This window comes from Lonchura striata, chromosome 17, assembly GCF_046129695.1.
Source record: "Lonchura striata isolate bLonStr1 chromosome 17, bLonStr1.mat, whole genome shotgun sequence".
Classification (NCBI taxonomy): domain Eukaryota; kingdom Metazoa; phylum Chordata; class Aves; order Passeriformes; family Estrildidae; genus Lonchura; species Lonchura striata.
In genome coordinates, this window is record NC_134619.1 from 13574302 (window position 1) to 13585617 (window position 11316).

The 11316-nt window shown below is 43.0% G+C and overlaps 1 protein-coding gene across 4 annotated transcripts in view; it reads right to left on the reverse strand.

The window, feature by feature from the left end:
- The window catches only part of ITCH (itchy E3 ubiquitin protein ligase), a 58878-nt gene extending 56711 nt beyond the window's left edge, over positions 1-2167 (reverse strand). For all 4 annotated transcript variants that reach the window (XR_013340902.1, XM_021546298.3, XM_021546297.3 and 1 more), the window contains exon 1: positions 2071-2167. The gene's annotated coding sequence lies outside the window, so the exon portion shown is untranslated. The remainder of the gene's footprint in view (positions 1-2070) is intronic.
- Positions 2168-11316: the final 9149 nt, after the last annotated feature.

Here is an 11316-nt window from a genome sequence, read left to right on the forward strand (position 1 = left end):
TGTTTCCATGTGCAAGGGCTTTTTCTGTTACTCTCACCCTGCAGACTCTTTTCCTTGCTTTTAAGAAGAAATCAAATTGGTTTTACTGCTTGAAAAGTACTTCACTATGGCTGAATATATTTATCACTTTGTTTAAACAGCTTAAACTCACAAAATATGTTTATTTAGACACTATAATTGACTGATACTGATAATGCTGCTGCCAAGCATCTCTTTCACATGTTGTAAAATAGAAGGAAATTACTTTGTAAATCTCTCATGAAACATTTTTCAAGCAGTCTATGACAAGCTCTCTTAAAAAAAAATTATAAATTTAATCTCCTCAAGACAAACACTATGCTACTTTACTGCCTTTCTTCCTATTACCTTATGCTGTAGTTTTCCCCAAACCATTTTGAAACTTTAAAACAAAGAAATAAGGTAATTCATGTTTCAGGTCTGTGTCACAACACAAGAAATATAACTTTAAGAAGGGAGAGAAAACTGATGGAAGAAAAAGAGGTGATGCTGCTTAATTAATAAATTAATATAAATAATCTCCTCTCAATTTCTCTTAAGCCCCAAAATAACTTTAATCTGTAAGAAGCTTTTAAAGTTAGCACTCAGAAGTCTCAGTTATTTTCCATTCCAAAATTATCTTTCACATCTACTGTTGTTGTTTCAAAGACAAGAAAACTCACTTTGGGTCTGAATGCTACATATTATTCCAAAGATCATTTGGAGGTGAATGGATTCAGTATAGTGATTAAATGCCACCTAAATCACAACTAAGAATGCACACTAGTCACAGTCCAGACTTAAACAGCTGTAGTGAATAGCAAGGTAATTGTAATTAAATTACAACTGCTTTGGACTTTCACTTCAAGAAAACAGGAAAGAATTTACTGTTTTTTCCAACAATACATTTTTAAGCATTAAAAGATGAACCTTAGATGGCCTGTGATTCATGTTTCATTCTTAAACACCTGTGCCTTTTCTCAGGTAAATACAAGCAATTGCTGAATCTACTGTCACTCCCTCAGCAGAGAATGCCTTCTTTCAAATACCAGTCCAAATGTCTCTCCACTTCTCTTTGGAAAGGTTGACAGGCAGGGTAACAGAGACTAAACAAAACATTGAGAAACTCATGGCAATAAGCAGCCATATATTGGGAAAAGACAGTCTAAAATATCCCGGTTTCTGACTTCTTCAATTCTAACTAGGCTATAAAGGTAAGTTTTGCCAGGGATATTTCCTGAAGCATCAAGGGATAAGGCTGCCACAACACAGGTATCCCAAAAGCTACACCTGCCCCTTTCTCTGCATCACACACAGATCAGAAGGTCTTCTGACAATTTAACATCACAAATTATAGCAATTAAAACAAGCTGAATTCTCTAATATTAGAGCAAATTAGAGAAATCCATCCTCGAACACCTTTGTCTGCTTTTATCTCGACAGCATTGGCACACAAGGTCAAAGATAACCGGCGTGGCAGCGGAAGAGTTAACAGCCAGAACTTGTCCGCGTTTCCAAAATAGAGCGGTGGCACTAACGTTGCCATTCTGCCGTGTTTACAAGAGGGAACACAGTTCGGGATAAACCTCTGGCTGTAGTCACGCTTTATCGCCAGGACACATTCCTCCAATGTCCGGCTTACCCGGCCGAGATAAAGACACGGAACGCCCGGACACCTGGAAGAAGCCCCGCGACAGGGGGGACGCACACCGGGGAAGGAGGCTGTGCTGGAAGAGCTGCGGAAAGCACAGCCCTGAACGGAGCGAGCCTCCGGAAAGGATTCGGAACTGGAGGCACCGGGGTGCGGGCAGGTGCCCCCGGCAGCCGCGGCCGGGCGGTGGGGCAGACAGCGCGGGGGTCCCGGCAGGGCGCTGCGCCGCCCCGCGCCGGGCGCTGCCCCGCGGGGCCCGGGCACAGAGCGGCGGGTCCGCCCTCAGCGAGCCCCTCCCGGGCCGAGCGGCCCCTCCGGATCCGGGCCCGACCGCGGTGTCCCCGCGTCCCCCGTGTCTCCCCGCCGCGTCCCGTCACCAGCGCTACCCCCGTGCCTCCACCTCCCGGCCCCGCTCCGCTCACCGGCCGCGGCTCCCCCGTCCCTCAGGTCCAAGATGGCAGCGCGGCCCGCCCGGCCTCCGGCAGCGACTTAGCAAAGTCGGGCGCGATGTGCGCAGGCGCCGAGTCCCCCGGCTGCTGCGCAAGGACTACAACTCCCACCGTGCCCTGCGCCATGCATTGCGCATGCTCGGCGCGGGCCACAGGGAGTGACCGGCAGGGACCGTGAGGGACAATGAGAGGCCGTGAAATTCACGGCGACGAGTAGAATTCCATATCCTCTGGAGCCAGCCTGGGAGGGCTGGAGGTGTTCATCCGGGGAAGAGAAAGCTCCAGGGAAAACTCAGAGCGCCTTCTGAGTGCCGGAAGGGGCTTCGAGGGAGCTGGAGAGGGATTTTGAATAAGGGGAGTGACAGGACAAGGGACAATGGCTTCTGTTATAAATGAGAATTTATTCAGCCAGATTAAAAATAAAAATCATTTTATTTGCGGTCAAATTCTATTTAGTCAGCCACACGGAAAGGACAGAGCCGAGCCCGGGATCGACCCTGGATGTGCAACAAGGAGTCAGCCTCAGCAGAGGTTTTCCCCTATGCCCACACACTTCCATCCTGGCACAGGCGGTTTTTATAGGGAAAATTCCACCTGAGGCCAAGATTTGAGCAGTTAGTCTTTTCTTCTATTCAGAGTCTATAGGTTTTCTTTTTTTTGGTGATGAGGAGAAATAATTCAATGTCCAGAGTAGTTGAATTCTTGATGAGAGTTTACGGGAAGGCTGCATTCACATGAATCTGTCTGAGGATTTCCATGATATCCATCTTGGACGATCAGCACTGATGATAGTGATGATCAACACCTGGAGCCCAGACATGGCCCATCTCCTGGCCGAGCCACATCCTTTTACTGGTAAATCAGTTTCCAATATACACCCAGTCTGGCCTGCAAAGGGGGGGCGGGGGGGAGCTAATACAACGGGCATGATTTAACAAATATCCAATATTACATATTTCATACGAGGAATGGTGCGAATTATATTTATTACACATAACAGCTTCCCACTGCCGAAGGTCAGGTTTAGATGGAATATTGAGAAGAAATTCTTCGCTGTGAGGATGCTGAAGTCCTGGCACAGGGTGCTCAGAGGAGCTGTGGCTGGAAGTGTCCAAGGCACTGTTGGACAGGGCTTGGAGCAGCCTTGGACAGTGGAAGGTGTCCCTGCCCATGGCAGGGGTGGAAGATCCGGTGCCTCCAGTTCCGAATCCTTTCTGGAGGATCGCCCAAATCATTCCATGAATCTATGATTCCGTAAACAGAGTGTATATGTATGTGTGTGTATATTTTACTACAGTAAAAATCTTGGATAATCAAAGCACCCCTGAGGGCTTGGCTGGTACAGGAACACCTTGAGGAACCCATGGCCATCACTGGCCCTACGTTTCTGCAGTGACACCAGTAATGGGAAATCTCTGAGACCACAAAGGGACATCCTGCAAGCATGAGTCTATAACAGTCAAGCAACTGGGACATCACTGCTGTCACTGTGGGCATTGGGACACAAAACAAAGCCCTTTGAAAATAAAGTAACATTTGTGATTTTAAAGTGTCTGCTTCAGGTGCTTAAACCATTGATATTATTTAGCCTTACATAAAATCCTTCTTGTTTCAAGTGTATTTTTTCTTAGCCTGAACGCACTATTGCATAAGTGAATGCATAGAAATTACAATACACTTCCTCTTTTGACAGTGAGGAATGAGAGAGTCTATGTTCTGAAATCAGAGGAAAGAATATCCAGTCTTCAGAGAGTAGGAGAATATCCTCAATAATTCTTCAGAAAAATTATGCACTTTGCCAGTGCAAAGTTTAGCATTTTCTTAAAACTGGTAGGATGTGAAAATCCATCTTGTCTTCCACACATAAACTCCAATAATATCTCACAGCCACAATTAAGTGACTGCTTCTGTTGATAAGGCCTAAGCACAAAAACGTCTCGAACTGTTTCCCTGACAGACCAACACGTGTTTTGATGCCAATCAGCCATCTATGGTTCTGACTGGCCAAGGTACATGTGCACATCACTTCAGGCACAGAAATCACTTTAATTCCAGCACAGAACAATGTGTGCTGCTCAGCTAGAGGCTGAGTATGGAAAAATCAGGAGCATTGCGGCTTTGTCAGAGGTGGGAATTCATGGGAAGCAAGTTTGGAGCCAAGGTTACAGCCCAGTATAATGATAAGCAAATTGATCAGCTGAAATAAGGACTAGATTTTTGTATTTTCTCTAAACCTTTTCTATGCATCTTTAAGTCTCTATGTTCCTTTAGAGATATTTGACCATGTAGACATACATTTAAAGTTCCATAGTTAATGTTCTGTTCAAATTAATAATGATAAAAATGAGTTCTAAAAGCCTTGCTTAACAGAGATTTCTGTCTCATGCATCACCTACATAAACAGTGGTCTCTCATCCAGTTCCTGTCCTGGCCAGTGACACTCTGGCTGACTGCAGCTGGAGTTCCAAAGCTGGGCATCCTTTGTGGTGGGTTTGTTGTCTCCCAGCTGGCACATAACTCTGGTTTTGCAGATTGCCTGTGGTTTGATTCCCAATGGTGGGACCATTGCACTGTACCTTTCTCTCCAGCCGCCTGGGTTAATTTTTCCTTTAGCAGAATTGAGTGTTTGCAGGAAGAAGCCGGATGCTGCCCCAAGGACACATCCCTGTAGCCCCTGTAGGATCCAGCAGGGGTGCATGTACCCATCCCCAGGGCAGTGTGACCATTTGCAGTTTCTTTTTGTTGTACTTGGTTTTGGTAGGTGAAGGTTGCTAAAGCAGGTATGAATAACACTCAGTGTCTGTTTTTAAGAACATCACATCAGTTGTCCTCTGAGTTACTATCTTCCCCCTCCTTTTCCAACTGGCATTTCAGATAAAGTTCTTTTTTTCAACCTCGGCAGCCCTACTCTCTTTGTTTTCCAGCTTCTGATGCCCCCAGTTAAGTTCCATTTGTTCCATCTGCTCTGTAAAATTCATGAGAAAAAGACTGTATTCCAGATGCAGACTACTGATCAGTTTGTGCTTTCCAGGACAAGAGGAATGCAGAGCAATTGTCACATTCACACTGTTTCAGATATCATTTGCCTGAGTAAAAATCATGGCCTGTGAATCAGTGAACTGGAAGACCAAATAAATAATTACCACAGAATACGTGGTGAATGAAGATGAATATAATTGGGTGGCAGAAAAACTATGTATCCAAGATTTACCTTTGGGGAGAAGAGTATAATGCTTCATTATTGTCTTTTTTCCCCCTATGCTTTTTATAACTACAAGATACTCAGGCAGGATGGAATTTTCTTGCTATTACTGTCATAGCTTTCTTTTGACAAGTACAAACCCCAACAGATAGGGAACCTTCCTGGAGGATGATCTTGTGCAAAGGCTTGTCAGGAAAACTGAATGCTTAGTAGCTTTCCACACTTGCTGGGTTTGATATGGTGAAGCTGTGCTTCTGGGAGATAATTTCTGAGAAATAATATTTAATAATTTTCATAATATTTTTCTTTTATTTCTCAGTCCAGTCCAGACTGGTCAATGGGATTTGTACTTGTGGCAAAATATGTGTAGTGTTTATTCTTTGTTGGGCTATTGTAAATAATAATATTCACATCTCTAATGGAAACTTACCCTGTTGTAAGAGAACTGCCACACTCACTGAGTGCTGTTCGTGCTGAGAGCTGACTGGGAAGCCACTGAGGATAAGGGTCTGTGTGGCAGAGTGGTGTAAATGATTTCCATGTTTGAACCTTTTGTGTAATAATAAAAATAAAATTGTGTAATAATTGTGTAATAATAAAAATAATTTGTGTAATAATAAAAATAAAAAATGCAAGATCATTAAAATATTGGGATTCTGTTTGATTTTTGAGCAGAAGTCTAAATGGACATTGCTTTCTGATACCTGTGGGCCTTAGGTTCCTTCAGCTAAAGGGCTGGGACAAGGCTGTGTAACAGAAGCACTGAACATTCTTATTATTCTCCTATCCCTAGAGTACAGGATTCCCTCTCCTAAAACAGACCCCACCTTCATTCCCTTTGTTTTCCACTCAGCCAACTCTATTGACCTCACACAAGACAAACCTCTTCTTTCCAATGTTACATATTTTCCTAAGGGTTGCACAGCAAGTCTCTTGTCAAACTTGGAAACAGGGCTGGGTTTCTTAGCTCCTTTACAAATGTTTAATGATTTTTTAGTTAAGTGGTATGAGGGTTTTTGTTGTTGTTGTTTTGGTTTGGTTTGGTTTTTGTGTGAGGCACACAAAAATCCTGACAGAATCACTTAAATACAAAATAATTCAGGTAGGAAGGAAGCTTTGGAGGCCTCTAGATCCATCCCATGCTTGAACCAGAACCAACTTAGATAATGCAGAATAGGTCAGAGATAAATACCTTCAAGGCTGGAGATCGCACAGCCCCTTTGTGCCCTAGTCCAGTGTATGATGCCCCTTAGTCCATTTTATTTCCTTATATTTGTGATTTCACAGCTCTGCAAAGAGTATAGCTTATCCTCCTCACACCTTCCCAGCAGGCAGTTTTAGGCAGCTGTAAAGCATCCCTTTGCCTTCTCTTCTCCAGGCTGAACAAATTCAGCTCTCTCAGCAGCTGCTCATGGGTGAAAAGTGCATATTATATGATTGGCTCATTGCAAAGGAATACTATATGTGTTATGTTGTATTAATTACTGTGTTAACCTTTTTTAAATAGTGCGGTAGATATAGTTTTAGGTTATAAAATAATGTTAAAATAGAAGCTTTGTGATGTAAGATTTTTTTTTAACTAGCTCAAGAAAGGGATGAGATAATCAAGAAATTATTTGCACAGAGATAACAGCAACAAGACACCTAAAGAGTTACTGCCTCCTTATCAGAAAAGACAAACATTCCTCCACCTCCTCTTCTGCTTTAAGCTTTAAGGAGCCATCAGGATTAAGGGGAAGAAGTTGATAATAATCAGAGAATACCTTTTGTTTGAAAAGAATTTATGCATCATGTATGAATATATGAATATGCAACAGGCTACTGCTTTTAAGGGTTAATCCTTTGTTAGCATGTGTACTTTCAGGGCTAAATTGCCCTAGGAAGGCACCTGGATTGTCCATATTTCTTTGGTTTTTATTGTCCTAACTCTGATTGTCCAAATTCTTATTATTTTTATAGCCATTTTATTACTATTAAACTTTAAAATTTTAAAACAAGTGATTGGCATTTTTCACATCATGTGTCCTGTGCTCCATGCCTGATAGCTTGGTGGTCTCCTCTGGCCTCTGGTTCATCAGCACCTATATAGGACAGGCACCAGGGAGCTTGGGCTGGTCCCAGCACCCACAGGTGAGTTTTTACCATTGCAGAGTAAAAGGTGAGGTTCCTCACCCTGCTGGCTGCACTCTTGGTGACAAGCCCTTCTGAATGTCCTTCTTTGTCACAGGCCGCTCAGTTGGGGTCCTACTCAACTTACTGGGAGCACAGCACCTCTTCCACCAAACCCCATGTCTTGCTGAATTTGAGTTACTCCCTCCTAGAACCAGAACTACCTTTGACCACCTTTATTTGTCTGCTGAATTTCCTAAGGGTTTTTCCCACCCTACTGTAGGACCTCAGTCCCTATTGCTGATTAACTTGGCAACATGAAGCTGGTCCCTTTACTGGGAAGACCAGAATGAGTATATCTCCATGGAGGCAGTTTTGCTAGTGTGGATGTTTGTTTACCTGTTTTTGGGATAGACACAGCCCCAAGCAAGTATCTCACAATGACTGTGGAACAGTCATCAGGTGTCATCAGCACCCATTAGTGCCTAAGCAATTGTCAGTCTTTTAACTATGGCTTAATGCTGCTGTCTGACTTAAGGCTGTGTAAAGCTGGTGATTTATAAATGCAGGAGTACTTTGTTTTCACATCATTTTTCTGTACTGGTGTTAAAAGCACTTTGTAAGTACCATAATGTCAATCTTGTTATTCTTCTGGAGCATTTTGTTAGTTGGGTAATTATTGCAGGAAGTGCTTTGTATTTTAAGATCTGACTTCTTGAAATTGTCACCCCTAGAAGGAGAAACTTTGTTCAGCTGCCTTGTAAGGAGAGTCTGAATTCATTTCACTCATGAAGATAATGGTGAAGTGTCAGAGTGTATCTATTTCTAATTGACTTTAAAATCAGAATTGATTAATTTGATTTAGGATTTAGAAAAATAGCAGTAGGAAAACATAGATTACTTCCTGTTATCTGCAGAGGGGAATAATGAACCCTTCAGGTTGGTGAGAAACTATTATTATTTCCAAGTAACCTAATTAAAGGGTATAAAAAAGAAATGTGGCTATTTAATTAAGTGTTTTATTACTGAATTGCTCTACAGTGCATAATCAGAGAAGTGGGAGGGAGTGATTAGGTGTCTTGAGAACGGAAATGACACAACCAAGATATGCAGATGTTTTAAAGGAAGGAGAAGCTACTGGGATAATTGAACCTATCTTACCCATGCAAAAGACTGAAGATTATTTTTCCCTGTGAGTGAAGAACATAACACTGTAAATGTGCTGCAGGGTTTTCAGAAGCAAACATGAGATGTTGGTGCTGGGAAAAGTAAGACACACCAGGTAGTGCTTAACTGGTGGCTCTGTCCAACTCTTGTCTCCACAAGGGCCTTGCAAGCAGGGTCAGCTGGGCCTGTGGGAGACACCACAGCAGATCTGCAGGGTGTCCACAGGCACCACTTGGATCCTAGTTACAGTTTTTCTCTCTGGATGAGGCATTGAGGGCACACAATGGGAGCAGATGCTCAGTGTCAGTGTGAGTTGGATGCCTGCTTCTGCCAGGCTGAGAAGAGTTTTTTGACATGCATGTTTGTGGAGACAGAATTTTTTGTTTAGACTCAGGTTTATTTCATTCCACCCTGATCACCTTCCTCATTAATACAGTTGTGAATTATCTACATCTGAAAGGCTGACTCATCCACTGTGTGATTTGCCTCCTTGCAAATTGCTCTGGTATAAATCAGCAAAACAGGTACTGAAAAAAAGCCATGCAACATCAAAACTAATACAGTGAGAGGAGGTATGATTTAAATACCTGGAGCTTGATCCAAAGCCAAATAAAGCTAATGAACTAGTTTCCATTAATAACTCTTTAATAGTCCTTATCAGCTTTAGGGGTTTGTACCTTCCTTACCTTATGCAGCACCTTGTAACAGGATACCTGAATATCCTTCGCTAAAAATTAAAACCCCACACAAGTCAATTCTGATGAGTGAGAAGTGGAGTTACATATTTCACTATGTGCCTCTGTCTCTTAGAGCTGCAGCATTACACTTGTGAACTCTGAACAAAGCCTCTGGTCTTGGACTGACAGTCCAGGTTTGGGAGATTCCTGCTGAGCAGAAATCTTTCTCATTCAGTCGATTTCTTTTATCCAGCCTTTCTTATGCTCAGTGTGCAGTGAGTAACTGAGCACTGAATTGCAATCTGAGAGTGAGTAACAGCAGGGGCAGGAAGGTTGTTGCTGTACCAGTCCCATCACATGTCATTAACATACCAGGTGCAGTGCTCATGATTTCCCAGACTGGATTAGGGGAGAATTTACTCAGTTAAACTTGCTCTGCAAGGCCCAGGGTTTGGTCCTCAGCTGATGTTCTGCACATGCTTGTTACGACTGGAGAGGGAGGAGAAGATGATGCACTTGACTTACTGCCAACCCAGAGCCTGGGGCTCTCAGGGACTGAACAAGCCTCTTATGTAACAGGCTGGCCCCAGGATTCCCATAAGGAACAAAATGTTCTGGTTTTCCTCTTGTTGAGGGTATAAGGAAAATAAGAGGCAAGAGGTAATAAAATTAGTCAAAGCTTCCCTTTGCATCAGTTAATTTGTTGTCTTGCTTCAGTTTCTGCCTGTACTGGTGTACACACAGCATGTTCATGAGTAAATAATTTCTAGTGTTCTTAAAACAAAAACACAGCCACCTTTTAAGCCTAGGACTAACTATGCTCCTCCCAAAAGGCATCAGCTCAATCATACTTTTGAACGTTACTCATCCTCATTCCCAGGGAAGCAAAATGAAGATTCTCTCTGCCCTCTGTTGGGCAGTTCATGGTAGGAGGGGATGGTACCATTACCGCATTAGGACCTAGCATGGTGCTGAAGCCTTTACTGAGGACAGGGTGGGAGAAAGCCAGCTGCAGTAAAACTGGAGGTGTTAAAATTAGTATCACTGGGAAAGTGGTATAATCATCATGATGCAAATAACTGCTACAGTAATATAAACATTTATGTGGATGGAGACTGTATTAACTGAACTGGATCCCAGCCATTCTGTACTGCTGGCTGGGGCCCTCACAAGTGTGAGGCTACAGACTTTGCTTAGAAGACACCAGTGATGGCATCACTGGTGTCTTCACTAGGCACCTTGTGACATTTGCCATGGTGTAATCTAACTGGATCATCAAACACACCATGTGCCCCTCTGCACAGGACAGCTGTGCTGTGAACAGCAGTTAGACACCTCCTCTTTCATCTGCATCATTCACCATGGGGATTCTTCTTCACTCTTCATCAAACCACTGTGCAGGGTAAAACAACACTGATTTCTTAACCAGGGTTTCCTGAAGGCCACCACCACAATATTGTAGTGCCTAAGAGGCAGAACTGAATTTGTGTTTGCAAATGTGCATCTGAGTTTGTGGAAGGGTGAAAGCATTGCAGTTTGCATGCAAGGGCAACCTGAGGTACAGAATATAACATTAAGTGATTTTTTTCTCTGTGGGTACCACTTTGAGACATGCAGGGAGTCCTTTTGTCAGAATATTTGGCATTGTGCTACATTTACTAAGGTCAGTGACATCTGGTCCATGCAGCCTGACAGACATTAATCAAGAAATAGGAAAGAGCAGAGGACACTTGTCATGAAAACCTAGAAAATGAGTATGAAAATAAGGATCACTGTGAAGCCTGTCCTGGGGGTTGAGGCAGCACCACAAGGGGATGATGTGCTGTAGGGGGATAAAACCCTGTTCTCCAAGCTTACACAGCACAGTGTTGTCAGACCATTCTTGCCACTCTTTGGCGTTCATCTTCTACCTGCTGTGATAAATGAAATCCTGTGAACAACAGCCTCATTTTCTGTGTTTCTAATTCACACTCATACAGATCATCCCAGTGTTCTGTCAAGTGAAAATCAAAACGAATTATTCTTTTTGTTATTGAACAAATTATTTTTTTATAATAAAAAATC